At 57.6% G+C, this 14,200-nt stretch overlaps 12 non-coding genes and 1 pseudogene across 12 annotated transcripts; all 13 read left to right on the top strand.

Annotated features, from left to right (window-relative positions):
• The first annotated feature begins 159 nt into the window (after window positions 1-159).
• Window positions 160-276, top strand: LOC133105992 (U5 spliceosomal RNA). Its single transcript, XR_009704173.1, has one exon. It is a non-coding gene; the product is annotated as a U5 spliceosomal RNA (small nuclear RNA).
• A 432-nt stretch (window positions 277-708) lies between these two features.
• On the top strand, window positions 709-899 carry LOC133106208 (U2 spliceosomal RNA). The gene has a single exon (XR_009704378.1). It is a non-coding gene; the product is annotated as a U2 spliceosomal RNA (small nuclear RNA).
• A 344-nt stretch (window positions 900-1,243) lies between these two features.
• On the top strand, window positions 1,244-1,360 carry LOC133105991 (U5 spliceosomal RNA). Its single transcript, XR_009704172.1, has one exon. It is a non-coding gene; the product is annotated as a U5 spliceosomal RNA (small nuclear RNA).
• A 432-nt stretch (window positions 1,361-1,792) lies between these two features.
• On the top strand, window positions 1,793-1,983 carry LOC133106207 (U2 spliceosomal RNA). Its single transcript, XR_009704377.1, has one exon. It is a non-coding gene; the product is annotated as a U2 spliceosomal RNA (small nuclear RNA).
• A 344-nt stretch (window positions 1,984-2,327) lies between these two features.
• LOC133105989 (U5 spliceosomal RNA) lies at window positions 2,328-2,444 on the top strand. Its single transcript, XR_009704170.1, has one exon. It is a non-coding gene; the product is annotated as a U5 spliceosomal RNA (small nuclear RNA).
• A 432-nt stretch (window positions 2,445-2,876) lies between these two features.
• On the top strand, window positions 2,877-3,067 carry LOC133106206 (U2 spliceosomal RNA). Its single transcript, XR_009704376.1, has one exon. It is a non-coding gene; the product is annotated as a U2 spliceosomal RNA (small nuclear RNA).
• A 344-nt stretch (window positions 3,068-3,411) lies between these two features.
• Window positions 3,412-3,528, top strand: LOC133105988 (U5 spliceosomal RNA). Its single transcript, XR_009704169.1, has one exon. It is a non-coding gene; the product is annotated as a U5 spliceosomal RNA (small nuclear RNA).
• A 6,273-nt stretch (window positions 3,529-9,801) lies between these two features.
• Window positions 9,802-9,981, top strand: LOC133106429 (U2 spliceosomal RNA; annotated as a pseudogene).
• A 344-nt stretch (window positions 9,982-10,325) lies between these two features.
• Window positions 10,326-10,442, top strand: LOC133105987 (U5 spliceosomal RNA). The gene has a single exon (XR_009704168.1). It is a non-coding gene; the product is annotated as a U5 spliceosomal RNA (small nuclear RNA).
• A 432-nt stretch (window positions 10,443-10,874) lies between these two features.
• On the top strand, window positions 10,875-11,065 carry LOC133106205 (U2 spliceosomal RNA). The gene has a single exon (XR_009704375.1). It is a non-coding gene; the product is annotated as a U2 spliceosomal RNA (small nuclear RNA).
• Window positions 11,066-11,409: 344 nt separating this feature from the next.
• On the top strand, window positions 11,410-11,526 carry LOC133105985 (U5 spliceosomal RNA). Its single transcript, XR_009704167.1, has one exon. It is a non-coding gene; the product is annotated as a U5 spliceosomal RNA (small nuclear RNA).
• Window positions 11,527-11,958: 432 nt separating this feature from the next.
• On the top strand, window positions 11,959-12,149 carry LOC133106204 (U2 spliceosomal RNA). The gene has a single exon (XR_009704374.1). It is a non-coding gene; the product is annotated as a U2 spliceosomal RNA (small nuclear RNA).
• Window positions 12,150-12,493: 344 nt separating this feature from the next.
• Window positions 12,494-12,610, top strand: LOC133105984 (U5 spliceosomal RNA). The gene has a single exon (XR_009704166.1). It is a non-coding gene; the product is annotated as a U5 spliceosomal RNA (small nuclear RNA).
• The last annotated feature ends 1,590 nt before the right edge of the window (window positions 12,611-14,200 follow it).

The following is a 14,200-nucleotide window of genomic DNA, read 5'->3' as shown; positions in this document are numbered from 1 at the left end:
GTGCGGGACGTAACTGTTTGTTGTCATTGCGCTGTCTCGCTTTTCCCACCTTCCCTCTCGGATTGTCTGTCCGGCCGGCTGGCGGCAGTGGCAACCCCGGGTCAGTGGGAGTGGCTGGGAAGGGGGCCGGAGGCGCCTGGTGCGCTGAAAGGTCACATTTCGCTCGGGTTTCTCTTCAGCACGCACAAATCTTTCGCCTTTTACTAAAGATTTCCGTGGAGAGGAACGCACCTGAGTTTGTGCTATTTTTGGATGCTCCGTCCACAGGGCGGGGCAACTTCGAACGGTTTAAGGACAGACGGCAATGTGCGACAGGTATGCGGGTTGCTTGCGAGTCGCCGACTTGCTCGTTTCTGGCTTATCGCCTGCTTGCCGCGTGCGATCGATGCCCCGCTCGCTAAATAGCTTTGGTCGCTGCCTAGAGAGCGGCTATTCAGTAAGTAACTCGGTAGTCAGTACGTAACAGCGTACTCGGTATGTGTCGAGTGTTTTTGGCGGCTGTGCCTGCCAGTGGAGGACAGTGGATCTTGGTGGGAGGAGCCAGCTGAGTCCGGTCGTTACGGTAGCTCGCCGACCGGCCAGTCAGTGCGTGCGCAGGGTTCTTGGGAAGGCGGGGAGGGGGGCCGGCCCCTGGGCCAGGTGGCGTCTGCCCCGAGCGCGGTCCGGGGCCACCGGGAGGGCGCCGTCGGCAGGGGCCAGTTTGCGGTTATCGCTTCTCGGCCTTTTGGCTAAGATCAAGTGTAGTATCTGTTCTTATCAGTTTAATATCTGATACGTCCCCTATCAGGGGACTATATATTAAACGGATTTTTGGCACAGGGAGTCGGAGAAGGAGCTTGCTCCGTCCGCTTCAAGCATCGACCCGTTATTGCAGTGCGTTCGGGAACGGTGCGCCTCTCCAAGTTTTGTGCAAAAAAAGGTTGTGTTTTGTTGCCCTGTTCTTCCCCCTTTTTGTTTGTTTGTTTGTTTGTTTGTTTGTTTGTTTATTTTGTATGTATGTAAATTGTGTTGTAAATAGGGTGAATATGTGCCCTTGTTGTAAGTGTGCTTGCCTCTGTTTTTTAGCAAAATGATGTAGTTTTCTGTGCGGGACGTAACTGTTTGTTGTCATTGCGCTGTCTCGCTTTTCCCACCTTCCCTCTCGGATTGTCTGTCCGGCCGGCTGGCGGCAGTGGCAACCCCGGGTCAGTGGGAGTGGCTGGGAAGGGGGCCGGAGGCGCCTGGTGCGCTGAAAGGTCACATTTCGCTCGGGTTTCTCTTCAGCACGCACAAATCTTTCGCCTTTTACTAAAGATTTCCGTGGAGAGGAACGCACCTGAGTTTGTGCTATTTTTGGATGCTCCGTCCACAGGGCGGGGCAACTTCGAACGGTTTAAGGACAGACGGCAATGTGCGACAGGTATGCGGGTTGCTTGCGAGTCGCCGACTTGCTCGTTTCTGGCTTATCGCCTGCTTGCCGCGTGCGATCGATGCCCCGCTCGCTAAATAGCTTTGGTCGCTGCCTAGAGAGCGGCTATTCAGTAAGTAACTCGGTAGTCAGTACGTAACAGCGTACTCGGTATGTGTCGAGTGTTTTTGGCGGCTGTGCCTGCCAGTGGAGGACAGTGGATCTTGGTGGGAGGAGCCAGCTGAGTCCGGTCGTTACGGTAGCTCGCCGACCGGCCAGTCAGTGCGTGCGCAGGGTTCTTGGGAAGGCGGGGAGGGGGGCCGGCCCCTGGGCCAGGTGGCGTCTGCCCCGAGCGCGGTCCGGGGCCACCGGGAGGGCGCCGTCGGCAGGGGCCAGTTTGCGGTTATCGCTTCTCGGCCTTTTGGCTAAGATCAAGTGTAGTATCTGTTCTTATCAGTTTAATATCTGATACGTCCCCTATCAGGGGACTATATATTAAACGGATTTTTGGCACAGGGAGTCGGAGAAGGAGCTTGCTCCGTCCGCTTCAAGCATCGACCCGTTATTGCAGTGCGTTCGGGAACGGTGCGCCTCTCCAAGTTTTGTGCAAAAAAAGGTTGTGTTTTGTTGCCCTGTTCTTCCCCCTTTTTGTTTGTTTGTTTGTTTGTTTGTTTGTTTGTTTATTTTGTATGTATGTAAATTGTGTTGTAAATAGGGTGAATATGTGCCCTTGTTGTAAGTGTGCTTGCCTCTGTTTTTTAGCAAAATGATGTAGTTTTCTGTGCGGGACGTAACTGTTTGTTGTCATTGCGCTGTCTCGCTTTTCCCACCTTCCCTCTCGGATTGTCTGTCCGGCCGGCTGGCGGCAGTGGCAACCCCGGGTCAGTGGGAGTGGCTGGGAAGGGGGCCGGAGGCGCCTGGTGCGCTGAAAGGTCACATTTCGCTCGGGTTTCTCTTCAGCACGCACAAATCTTTCGCCTTTTACTAAAGATTTCCGTGGAGAGGAACGCACCTGAGTTTGTGCTATTTTTGGATGCTCCGTCCACAGGGCGGGGCAACTTCGAACGGTTTAAGGACAGACGGCAATGTGCGACAGGTATGCGGGTTGCTTGCGAGTCGCCGACTTGCTCGTTTCTGGCTTATCGCCTGCTTGCCGCGTGCGATCGATGCCCCGCTCGCTAAATAGCTTTGGTCGCTGCCTAGAGAGCGGCTATTCAGTAAGTAACTCGGTAGTCAGTACGTAACAGCGTACTCGGTATGTGTCGAGTGTTTTTGGCGGCTGTGCCTGCCAGTGGAGGACAGTGGATCTTGGTGGGAGGAGCCAGCTGAGTCCGGTCGTTACGGTAGCTCGCCGACCGGCCAGTCAGTGCGTGCGCAGGGTTCTTGGGAAGGCGGGGAGGGGGGCCGGCCCCTGGGCCAGGTGGCGTCTGCCCCGAGCGCGGTCCGGGGCCACCGGGAGGGCGCCGTCGGCAGGGGCCAGTTTGCGGTTATCGCTTCTCGGCCTTTTGGCTAAGATCAAGTGTAGTATCTGTTCTTATCAGTTTAATATCTGATACGTCCCCTATCAGGGGACTATATATTAAACGGATTTTTGGCACAGGGAGTCGGAGAAGGAGCTTGCTCCGTCCGCTTCAAGCATCGACCCGTTATTGCAGTGCGTTCGGGAACGGTGCGCCTCTCCAAGTTTTGTGCAAAAAAAGGTTGTGTTTTGTTGCCCTGTTCTTCCCCCTTTTTGTTTGTTTGTTTGTTTGTTTGTTTGTTTGTTTATTTTGTATGTATGTAAATTGTGTTGTAAATAGGGTGAATATGTGCCCTTGTTGTAAGTGTGCTTGCCTCTGTTTTTTAGCAAAATGATGTAGTTTTCTGTGCGGGACGTAACTGTTTGTTGTCATTGCGCTGTCTCGCTTTTCCCACCTTCCCTCTCGGATTGTCTGTCCGGCCGGCTGGCGGCAGTGGCAACCCCGGGTCAGTGGGAGTGGCTGGGAAGGGGGCCGGAGGCGCCTGGTGCGCTGAAAGGTCACATTTCGCTCGGGTTTCTCTTCAGCACGCACAAATCTTTCGCCTTTTACTAAAGATTTCCGTGGAGAGGAACGCACCTGAGTTTGTGCTATTTTTGGATGCTCCGTCCACAGGGCGGGGCAACTTCGAACGGTTTAAGGACAGACGGCAATGTGCGACAGGTATGCGGGTTGCTTGCGAGTCGCCGACTTGCTCGTTTCTGGCTTATCGCCTGCTTGCCGCGTGCGATCGATGCCCCGCTCGCTAAATAGCTTTGGTCGCTGCCTAGAGAGCGGCTATTCAGTAAGTAACTCGGTAGTCAGTACGTAACAGCGTACTCGGTATGTGTCGAGTGTTTTTGGCGGCTGTGCCTGCCAGTGGAGGACAGTGGATCTTGGTGGGAGGAGCCAGCTGAGTCCGGTCGTTACGGTAGCTCGCCGACCGGCCAGTCAGTGCGTGCGCAGGGTTCTTGGGAAGGCGGGGAGGGGGGCCGGCCCCTGGGCCAGGTGGCGTCTGCCCCGAGCGCGGTCCGGGGCCACCGGGAGGGCGCCGTCGGCAGGGGCCAGTTTGCGGTTATCGCTTCTCGGCCTTTTGGCTAAAAGATAGAGAAGAGGATGGAGACACCAGACGGTGGATTGCCGGCCTATCGGGTGCGGCTGCAGAACACGGTTCGTGTGGAGATGGAGGAGGGAGAGAAACGCAACGGCTTTAATTTGGATTTTTTTGTTGAAAAAGTTTTGAAGGATATTTTGATGGTGGATCGGAAAACGGTGTTTTGTCTGCAGGATTTTTCCCAAAGAGGGTTTTTTGATTTAACTTTTTTTTCGGAAGCGGCGTGTTTTAATTTGCATCGAAAGTTCTTGGAGTGCGAAGGAAATCCGGCGCTACAAGGCATTACGATGCATTTGTTATACACCAAGGCCCTGAGACCTCTTACCGTCCACATGTACAACCCTTTTGTGCGGGAGGAGGACATCTTGGCTTTCCTGCGGAGGTATTGTTCGGAGGTGAAGGAGGCAGTCAAGCTGAAGGACAAGTTTGGCTTCTGGAACGGTAAGAGGCGGTTTTATGTACGTTTTAAGCAAGATCCCTCAGGTGTGGGGGGGATCGCGCATCCACCAGGGGCCTTCTCCATAGGCCCGGACAGAGGCTACCTGGTGTACCCAGGCCAGCCATTGTACTGTAGACGGTGTGGGATGTACGGGCACGTTAAGGCGGTGTGCTCCACCGACCGATGCAGGCACTGTGCATCGACGGAGCACACGACAAAAGACTGCGTGGCCCCGAAAACATGCAGTCTTTGCGGGAGTGTGGAGCACCTTTTCCGGGCTTGCCCAGAAAGGGTGAGGTCGTTTGCGGCCTTGGTGCAGGGCGAGTTTGGGGCCTACTCTGGGCCTCCTGGAGGTCGAGCACGGCCTAGCACCAAGAAGGCCGGGCGAGAAGCAGGGGAGTCGGCTACGGAGGGAGGGCAGGCTTCGGAGCACGGGGCTGGGCCTTCCAGCACTACAAGCCCAGGCTCTGCGGCGGCCTTGGCCACTAGGCCGGTTCAGGAAGGGGTGGGGCCTGGGGGGCTGGCTCCTGTTCTGGATCCGTCCCTCCGTCCTGGGCATGGGGGCGAGGCCTCAGTCTTGGAGGAGCCACGGAGCGGCGCGGATGGGAGACCGGAGCAGGAAGCAGGTGGATCCAATGAGGTCATGGCGGCTGGGTCTGGGTCTGGGTCGGGACCGGTTTCCGCTGCGCCCCCGAGCTCCGGTCCGGGTCCTGCTCATGGGTCCGGTCCGGCTCCGGATTCCGGTTCGGGTTCCGGTCCGGCTCCGGATTCCGGTTCGGGTTCCGGTCCGGGTCCGGATTCCGGTCCGGGTTCCGGTCCGGGTCCGGATTCCGGTCCGGGTTCCGGTCCGGCTAGGAGTTCCGGTTTGGGTCTGGATTCCGGTCCGGTCCGGGCTTTCGCCGCGAGGCCAAGAGATCGGGATCCTGCTCCGGCGCTGGGAGGCATGGATGGGAGGTCCAAGGGTGAGCAGATCTTCGGGCCTTCCTCGCGTCCTGGCCTGGGCTTGGGGCTGGGCGCAGTGGTGATGAAGGCGAGGGCCGTGGCGGAGGAGTCCGGGGTCCCGAGAGAGGGTTCGCCGGAGCTATTCTCCCCCCTGTCTGTGCCTCTTGGTGAGGAGGTCTTGTCCCCGGAGGCGGAGGGAGCGGCTATGTGCACCACGGCGGACCTGCAGACCCCGTTGGCGTGGGGGGACAGCCCTCCTCCAGAGGGGGAGGTGCCGGAGTGGGCGCAGGTGGCAGCGCGGAAGCGGGTTCGCTCGGGGGACACAAACGGGAGGGAAGCAAAGGCGGGACCGGGCATCCCTCTGCAGAACAGGTTCCTGGCCCTATCGGACTCGGCGGAGGGGGAGGCCCAGGAGGTGGACATTGAGGTGGACCGGGAGGAAGCACCTGGAGCCTCTGCGGCCTCAGTAGGACCGGCAGTCAGCCCGTCTTCCCAGTTTGTGGGCTGGGATGTGGCGGGAATAACAGGGGTGATGGGGATGGAGAAAGGACTCGAGGGAGGGGGGGACTCCTCCGAGAAGGAAGGAGATTGAAGGTAAGGGTGGGTAGGTAAAAAAAATTTGTTTAAAATAATGGTGTTTAATGTTTTTACCTTGAATGTGCGGGGGTTGCGGAGCTCGGGGAAGAGGCAGGCACTTTTTGCCTCTTTGGCGGCAACAGGTGGAGATGTGTTTTTGTTGCAAGAGGTGCATCTTCGGGACATGGGGGACGTACTTCTCTTTACGAAGGAGTGGACGTGGGGCCCATCGGCGTGGTCGGTGGGCAGCGTTCATGCCGATGGGCTGGGGATCCTTGTAAAGGGAGTAGGGATGGAAGTCCAGGAGTCTGTGGACATTGTGGCGGGGCGGGCAATGTTTACAGACTTGGATTGCGCTTCTTGCAAATTACGGGTGGTTAATGTGTACGGGCCGACTCGGAGTGGGCGGAGGCTGGAGGTTTTCAGGGAGCTGGTGCCCAGTCTGTCCACCTCCAGACGGATCATCCTGGGGGGGGATTTTAATGTGTCGCTGGATGGGGGTGGGGCTAGCGCTGCTGGAGTGGAACATTCAGCGAGAGCGCTGGCAGAGCTGGTCAGGGACCACGGCCTGGTCGACTCCTTTCGGGCAGCACATCCGGCGGCTCCAGGCGTTACCTGGCGTAACTCCAGGGGAGCTGCGAGCCGCCTGGATTACATCTTCGTACCAAAGGAGTGGGCGGGGGTGACCGCCACGCTGCAGCCTTCATGGGCATCGGACCATGACATGCTGCAGGTGGCGGTCCCCATTCCCGACACGCAATGGGGGCCGGGGTACTGGAAGCTGAATACCTCCCTAATAAAATCTAGGGTATTCCAGGAGGCTTTTAGAGGGCTGTATAAGGCCGTGAGGGCTCTGCGGGGCTTGTACCCCACAGCGGTGGAGTGGTGGGAGGCGGCCAAAGGGCGTTTCGGGCTGTTCTGCCGAAACTTCAGCATGGCGCAGCGGCGGAGGGAGCGGGCTGAGGTGAGGAGGTGGTTAGATCTCCTCGCCTATATGCACGCCCAGCTCAACAGGGGGAGGGCAGTGAGGTGGGAGGCGTATGAGGGGGCGAAGGAGAGGGTGAGAAGCCTCCTGGAGGGAAGAGCTAAGGCCTCGGCCTTCCAGGGCCGGCTGAGGGAGATGGAGGAGGGGGAGAAGGCCACCGCATATTTCTTTCAGGCTGCTGAGGCTCGGAGGAGGGCCGCCGTGATCACCGGGTTGAAAGGGGAAGCGGGGCTGGAAACGGGGGTCCCGGAGATGCTGGGGATCGCGGAGGGCTTCTTCCGAGACCTCTTCAGCAGGAGAGAGTGCGACCCGGAGGAGCAGGAGGCACTGCTGGGGTGTGTGGTGCCCCGGTTGGGGCGGGAGGAAGGGCAGGCGCTGGAGGCGGAGCTCAGTTTGGAGGAGCTGACAGGGGCGCTCCGCTCCATGAGGGAAGGGAAGGCCCCGGGGCATGACGGACTCCCGTGGGAGTTCTATAGGGAGTTTTGGGACATCATTGGTCCGGACCTCGTGGAGGTGTTTCAGGCGCTTCTGGAGGGGGGAGCGCTGTCGGCCTCCATGAGGAAAGGAGTGGTGACGCTGCTCTACAAGGGAGGGGACAGGGCTGACCTTAAGAACTGGCGTCCAATCACCCTGCTGACGGCGGACTATAAGCTGCTGGCCAAAGCAGCTGCGGTCCGCCTGAAGCAGGTGATGGACGTCCTGGTCAGCCCTGACCAAACTTGTGGGGTACCGGGGCGGTCCTGCAGCTGGAACCTGGTTCTGCTGCGGGACACAATTGACTGGGTGCGCGATCGGGGCCTTCCTCTGGCGGTGGTCAGCATCGACCAGGAGAAGGCCTTCGATCGGGTGCAGCACGCCTTCCTGTTCCGGGTCCTGCAGCGGATGGGTTTGGGCCCCCATTTTCTGTCCTGGTTGCGCATTCTGTACAGGGGAGTGTACAGCTGTGTGAAAATAAATGGGTTTCTGAGCGGGGCTGTGGAGCAAGCGGGGGGGGTGCGGCAGGGGTGCCCAATCTCCCCGCTGCTCTACGTCCTGTTCATGGAGCCCTTCGCAGAGCTGGTGCGTCGGGACCCAGGTGTGGACGGGGTGAGGATCCCAGGGGCTGCAGGGGCCGAGTTGAAGATCCAGCAGTATGCTGATGACACAACAATTTTTGTGTCTTCAACTCGGTCCCTGGCAAGGGTGAGAGTCCTGGTGGACAGGTTTGCGGCAGGGACGGGCTCCAGGGTGAACCTGTCCAAGTCCTCAGTCCTGCTGTGTGGCCGGTGGAGAGAGGAGGTGAGGGACTATGGTGGCTGGGAGCGGTGCCAAGGGGGACTGAAGGTGTTGGGGGTGCGCTTCTTTCCCCAGGGCAGTGGTGAGCGGAACTGGGAAGAACGTATGGCGCTGGTGAGATCGCGGCTGGGGGTGTGGGCACGCAGGCGGCTGTCGCTGACTGGGAGGGTGGTAGTGGTGAGGGCTGTCCTGCTCCCGCTACTCTTGCATCTGGCCTACGTCTTCCCAGTTCCTGCTAGGATCAAGGTGGCCCTGACCAGGGCCATGTTCAAGTTTCTGTGGGGAGGGAGGTACGAATATGTGCGTCGCGACCTCATGTACATGCCAGTGGACATGGGGGGTCGCGGCGTGCCGAGAATCCCCCTGAAGCTTGACGCGATATTTACAGCTTTCGCATGTAGAATGGTCCTGGAAAGGGTCCCACATAAGTGCTACCACTTCGCCCGTCTCCACCTGGCAAACGCGCTGAGGCACTGGGTGCCGCTGACCCACGTGGCTCCACGGGCAGAACAGCAGTCCCCGGCCTATCAGGCGGTGCAGCGCTTCCTTAGGCAGTGCCCGGCTCCAGTGGAGAGGGAGAGACTTCTCCAGCACAGGCTGCTGTATAAGAGCATTGCGGGCAGGCAAGTGGCAGGTCCTGAAGGGGTGCCGCTGAACCTCGAGTGGGGCAAGGTGAGCGGGGGGAGGGCACCAGGGGTGGTGCGGGACCTCCACTGGCTGTGCGCGATGGGCAGGCTGTCGGTGCGGGAGGTGCTGCATCGCCATGGGTGCAGTGCCAGTCCACTCTGTCCAAGGGGCTGTGGGCTGGTGGAGTCGGTGGCTCACGCCCTATGGGAGTGCCGGTTCGCAAGGGTGTACTGGGGGTTGGTGCAGGGCCTCCTCAGTGGGGTAGGGCCTGCTTTCACCCTGAGCAGAGAGAGAGTCCTGTATAGGCGGGGGCTGGCAGCAGTGGGAGCTGTGGCTGAGGGTGTAGTGTGGGAGGTGATAGGGTATGGCAAGTGGGTGCTGTGGGAGGACAGGATGGCAGCAGTGGGGACGAGGCTGAGGGTCCTGACTCCCAGCCAGCTCTACTATAGGTTCTCGGGGAGGGTAGCGGAGAGAATAAGGGGGGATGGGGTGGTGCACGGGTGGGAATGGGTGCGGGAGTACTGGGGAGGCCTGGAAAGGCTCTTCCTCTGGGAGGGGGGTCCTGGGAATATGTAAGCATGTAAATAGAATGTATGTGATTGGGGTGGTTGGGTTCGGGGTTTGTGGGGTGGGGTGGGGTGGGGTGGGGAGGGGGGAGGGTGGAGGGTGGGGTTCTTCTTGTTGTTTTTGTATTTGTATTGTTTTTGTTGTTGGAGTTGTTTGTTTGGGGTTTTGTAATTAGGGTAAGTGGGGGGTGGGAGGGGGTGGGGTGGGGGGTTGTATGGTTGTTTCGGTTCGGTTTTTGTTTGGTTTGAAATGGGTTGATACAGTGGGAATGTGTTGGGACTTTGGGACTTCAGGGGAGGGTGGGGTTTTGAGTTTACAGTTGTTAAGAGGCTGTGGTTTGGAATTTGTTTGTTTATTGTTTGTATGAAAATGTAATGAGGTTGGTGCGGACCAATAAATTAATTTAAATACAAAAAAAAATCTGTTCTTATCAGTTTAATATCTGATACGTCCCCTATCAGGGGACTATATATTAAACGGATTTTTGGCACAGGGAGTCGGAGAAGGAGCTTGCTCCGTCCGCTTCAAGCATCGACCCGTTATTGCAGTGCGTTCGGGAACGGTGCGCCTCTCCAAGTTTTGTGCAAAAAAAGGTTGTGTTTTGTTGCCCTGTTCTTCCCCCTTTTTGTTTGTTTGTTTGTTTGTTTGTTTGTTTGTTTATTTTGTATGTATGTAAATTGTGTTGTAAATAGGGTGAATATGTGCCCTTGTTGTAAGTGTGCTTGCCTCTGTTTTTTAGCAAAATGATGTAGTTTTCTGTGCGGGACGTAACTGTTTGTTGTCATTGCGCTGTCTCGCTTTTCCCACCTTCCCTCTCGGATTGTCTGTCCGGCCGGCTGGCGGCAGTGGCAACCCCGGGTCAGTGGGAGTGGCTGGGAAGGGGGCCGGAGGCGCCTGGTGCGCTGAAAGGTCACATTTCGCTCGGGTTTCTCTTCAGCACGCACAAATCTTTCGCCTTTTACTAAAGATTTCCGTGGAGAGGAACGCACCTGAGTTTGTGCTATTTTTGGATGCTCCGTCCACAGGGCGGGGCAACTTCGAACGGTTTAAGGACAGACGGCAATGTGCGACAGGTATGCGGGTTGCTTGCGAGTCGCCGACTTGCTCGTTTCTGGCTTATCGCCTGCTTGCCGCGTGCGATCGATGCCCCGCTCGCTAAATAGCTTTGGTCGCTGCCTAGAGAGCGGCTATTCAGTAAGTAACTCGGTAGTCAGTACGTAACAGCGTACTCGGTATGTGTCGAGTGTTTTTGGCGGCTGTGCCTGCCAGTGGAGGACAGTGGATCTTGGTGGGAGGAGCCAGCTGAGTCCGGTCGTTACGGTAGCTCGCCGACCGGCCAGTCAGTGCGTGCGCAGGGTTCTTGGGAAGGCGGGGAGGGGGGCCGGCCCCTGGGCCAGGTGGCGTCTGCCCCGAGCGCGGTCCGGGGCCACCGGGAGGGCGCCGTCGGCAGGGGCCAGTTTGCGGTTATCGCTTCTCGGCCTTTTGGCTAAGATCAAGTGTAGTATCTGTTCTTATCAGTTTAATATCTGATACGTCCCCTATCAGGGGACTATATATTAAACGGATTTTTGGCACAGGGAGTCGGAGAAGGAGCTTGCTCCGTCCGCTTCAAGCATCGACCCGTTATTGCAGTGCGTTCGGGAACGGTGCGCCTCTCCAAGTTTTGTGCAAAAAAAGGTTGTGTTTTGTTGCCCTGTTCTTCCCCCTTTTTGTTTGTTTGTTTGTTTGTTTGTTTGTTTGTTTATTTTGTATGTATGTAAATTGTGTTGTAAATAGGGTGAATATGTGCCCTTGTTGTAAGTGTGCTTGCCTCTGTTTTTTAGCAAAATGATGTAGTTTTCTGTGCGGGACGTAACTGTTTGTTGTCATTGCGCTGTCTCGCTTTTCCCACCTTCCCTCTCGGATTGTCTGTCCGGCCGGCTGGCGGCAGTGGCAACCCCGGGTCAGTGGGAGTGGCTGGGAAGGGGGCCGGAGGCGCCTGGTGCGCTGAAAGGTCACATTTCGCTCGGGTTTCTCTTCAGCACGCACAAATCTTTCGCCTTTTACTAAAGATTTCCGTGGAGAGGAACGCACCTGAGTTTGTGCTATTTTTGGATGCTCCGTCCACAGGGCGGGGCAACTTCGAACGGTTTAAGGACAGACGGCAATGTGCGACAGGTATGCGGGTTGCTTGCGAGTCGCCGACTTGCTCGTTTCTGGCTTATCGCCTGCTTGCCGCGTGCGATCGATGCCCCGCTCGCTAAATAGCTTTGGTCGCTGCCTAGAGAGCGGCTATTCAGTAAGTAACTCGGTAGTCAGTACGTAACAGCGTACTCGGTATGTGTCGAGTGTTTTTGGCGGCTGTGCCTGCCAGTGGAGGACAGTGGATCTTGGTGGGAGGAGCCAGCTGAGTCCGGTCGTTACGGTAGCTCGCCGACCGGCCAGTCAGTGCGTGCGCAGGGTTCTTGGGAAGGCGGGGAGGGGGGCCGGCCCCTGGGCCAGGTGGCGTCTGCCCCGAGCGCGGTCCGGGGCCACCGGGAGGGCGCCGTCGGCAGGGGCCAGTTTGCGGTTATCGCTTCTCGGCCTTTTGGCTAAGATCAAGTGTAGTATCTGTTCTTATCAGTTTAATATCTGATACGTCCCCTATCAGGGGACTATATATTAAACGGATTTTTGGCACAGGGAGTCGGAGAAGGAGCTTGCTCCGTCCGCTTCAAGCATCGACCCGTTATTGCAGTGCGTTCGGGAACGGTGCGCCTCTCCAAGTTTTGTGCAAAAAAAGGTTGTGTTTTGTTGCCCTGTTCTTCCCCCTTTTTGTTTGTTTGTTTGTTTGTTTGTTTGTTTGTTTATTTTGTATGTATGTAAATTGTGTTGTAAATAGGGTGAATATGTGCCCTTGTTGTAAGTGTGCTTGCCTCTGTTTTTTAGCAAAATGATGTAGTTTTCTGTGCGGGACGTAACTGTTTGTTGTCATTGCGCTGTCTCGCTTTTCCCACCTTCCCTCTCGGATTGTCTGTCCGGCCGGCTGGCGGCAGTGGCAACCCCGGGTCAGTGGGAGTGGCTGGGAAGGGGGCCGGAGGCGCCTGGTGCGCTGAAAGGTCACATTTCGCTCGGGTTTCTCTTCAGCACGCACAAATCTTTCGCCTTTTACTAAAGATTTCCGTGGAGAGGAACGCACCTGAGTTTGTGCTATTTTTGGATGCTCCGTCCACAGGGCGGGGCAACTTCGAACGGTTTAAGGACAGACGGCAATGTGCGACAGGTATGCGGGTTGCTTGCGAGTCGCCGACTTGCTCGTTTCTGGCTTATCGCCTGCTTGCCGCGTGCGATCGATGCCCCGCTCGCTAAATAGCTTTGGTCGCTGCCTAGAGAGCGGCTATTCAGTAAGTAACTCGGTAGTCAGTACGTAACAGCGTACTCGGTATGTGTCGAGTGTTTTTGGCGGCTGTGCCTGCCAGTGGAGGACAGTGGATCTTGGTGGGAGGAGCCAGCTGAGTCCGGTCGTTACGGTAGCTCGCCGACCGGCCAGTCAGTGCGTGCGCAGGGTTCTTGGGAAGGCGGGGAGGGGGGCCGGCCCCTGGGCCAGGTGGCGTCTGCCCCGAGCGCGGTCCGGGGCCACCGGGAGGGCGCCGTCGGCAGGGGCCAGTTTGCGGTTATCGCTTCTCGGCCTTTTGGCTAAGATAAAGACGGGAAGAGGATGGGAACGCCGGAAGGTGACGTGCCGACCCACAGGGTGCGGCTGAGGAACACGGTTCGGGTGGAGATGGAGGACGGAGAGAGGAGGAAAGGTTTCACTTTGGATTTTTTTGTGAAGAACATCTTGAAGGAGTTACTAAGGGTTGACAGCGAGACAGTTTTTTGCCTCCAGGATTTTTCCCCACGAGGGTTTTTTGATTTAACGTTTGTGTCAGAAGCCGCCTGCTACAACCTGCACCAGAAATTTGTGGAACACAAAGAGGACCCGGCACTGCAAGGGATTACCGTCCACTTGCTATACAACAAGGCCCTGCGACCCCTGATGATCCACCTCTACAACCCCTTTGTTCGGGAGGAGGACATCCTGGCCTTCCTGCTCAGGTACTGTTCAGATGTGAGGGAGGGGGTGAAATTGAAAGACAGATTTGGTTTTTGGAACGGGAAAAGACGTTTTAATGTCCGTTTTAAGCAGGATCCTTCAGGGGTGGGGGGGGTAGCACATCCTCCTGGGGCCTTCTCCATAGGCCCGGACAGGGGCTACCTGGTATACCCAGGGCAACCTTTGTACTGTCGTAGGTGTGGACTGTATGGGCATGTTAAGGCGGTGTGCTCCACTGACCGATGTAGGCATTGTGCATCGGCGGAGCATGCTACAAGAGACTGTGTGGCCCCGAAAATGTGCAGTCTTTGCGGGAGTGTGGAGCACCTTTTCCGGGCCTGCCCAGAAAGGGTGAGGTCGTTTGCGGCCCTGGTGCAGGGTGAGTTTGGGGCCTACTCTGGGCCTCCTGGAGGTCAAGCACGGCCTAGCACCAGGAAGGCCGGGCGAGAAGCAGGGGAGTCGGCTACGGAGGGAGGGCAGGCTTCGGAGCACGGGGCTGGGCCTTCCAGCACTACTAGCCCAGGCTCTGCGGCGGCCTTGGCCACTAGGCCGGATCAGGAAGGGGTGGGGCCTGGTGGGCTGGCTCCGGTTCCGGAACCATCCCTGCATCCTGGGCACAGGAGCGAGACCTCAGCTTTGGAGGAGCCACGGAGGGGCGCGGAGGGGAGTACAGAGCAAGAGGCAAGGGGGTCCAGTGAGACCATGGAGGCTTGGTCTGGGTCGGGTCCGGCTTCCGGT

The sequence above is a fragment of the Conger conger genome, chromosome 12, assembly GCF_963514075.1.
Source record: "Conger conger chromosome 12, fConCon1.1, whole genome shotgun sequence".
NCBI lineage: Eukaryota > Metazoa > Chordata > Actinopteri > Anguilliformes > Congridae > Conger > Conger conger.
Note: the sequence above shows the minus strand (reverse complement) of the source record. Positions and strands in the feature narration are given on the sequence as shown.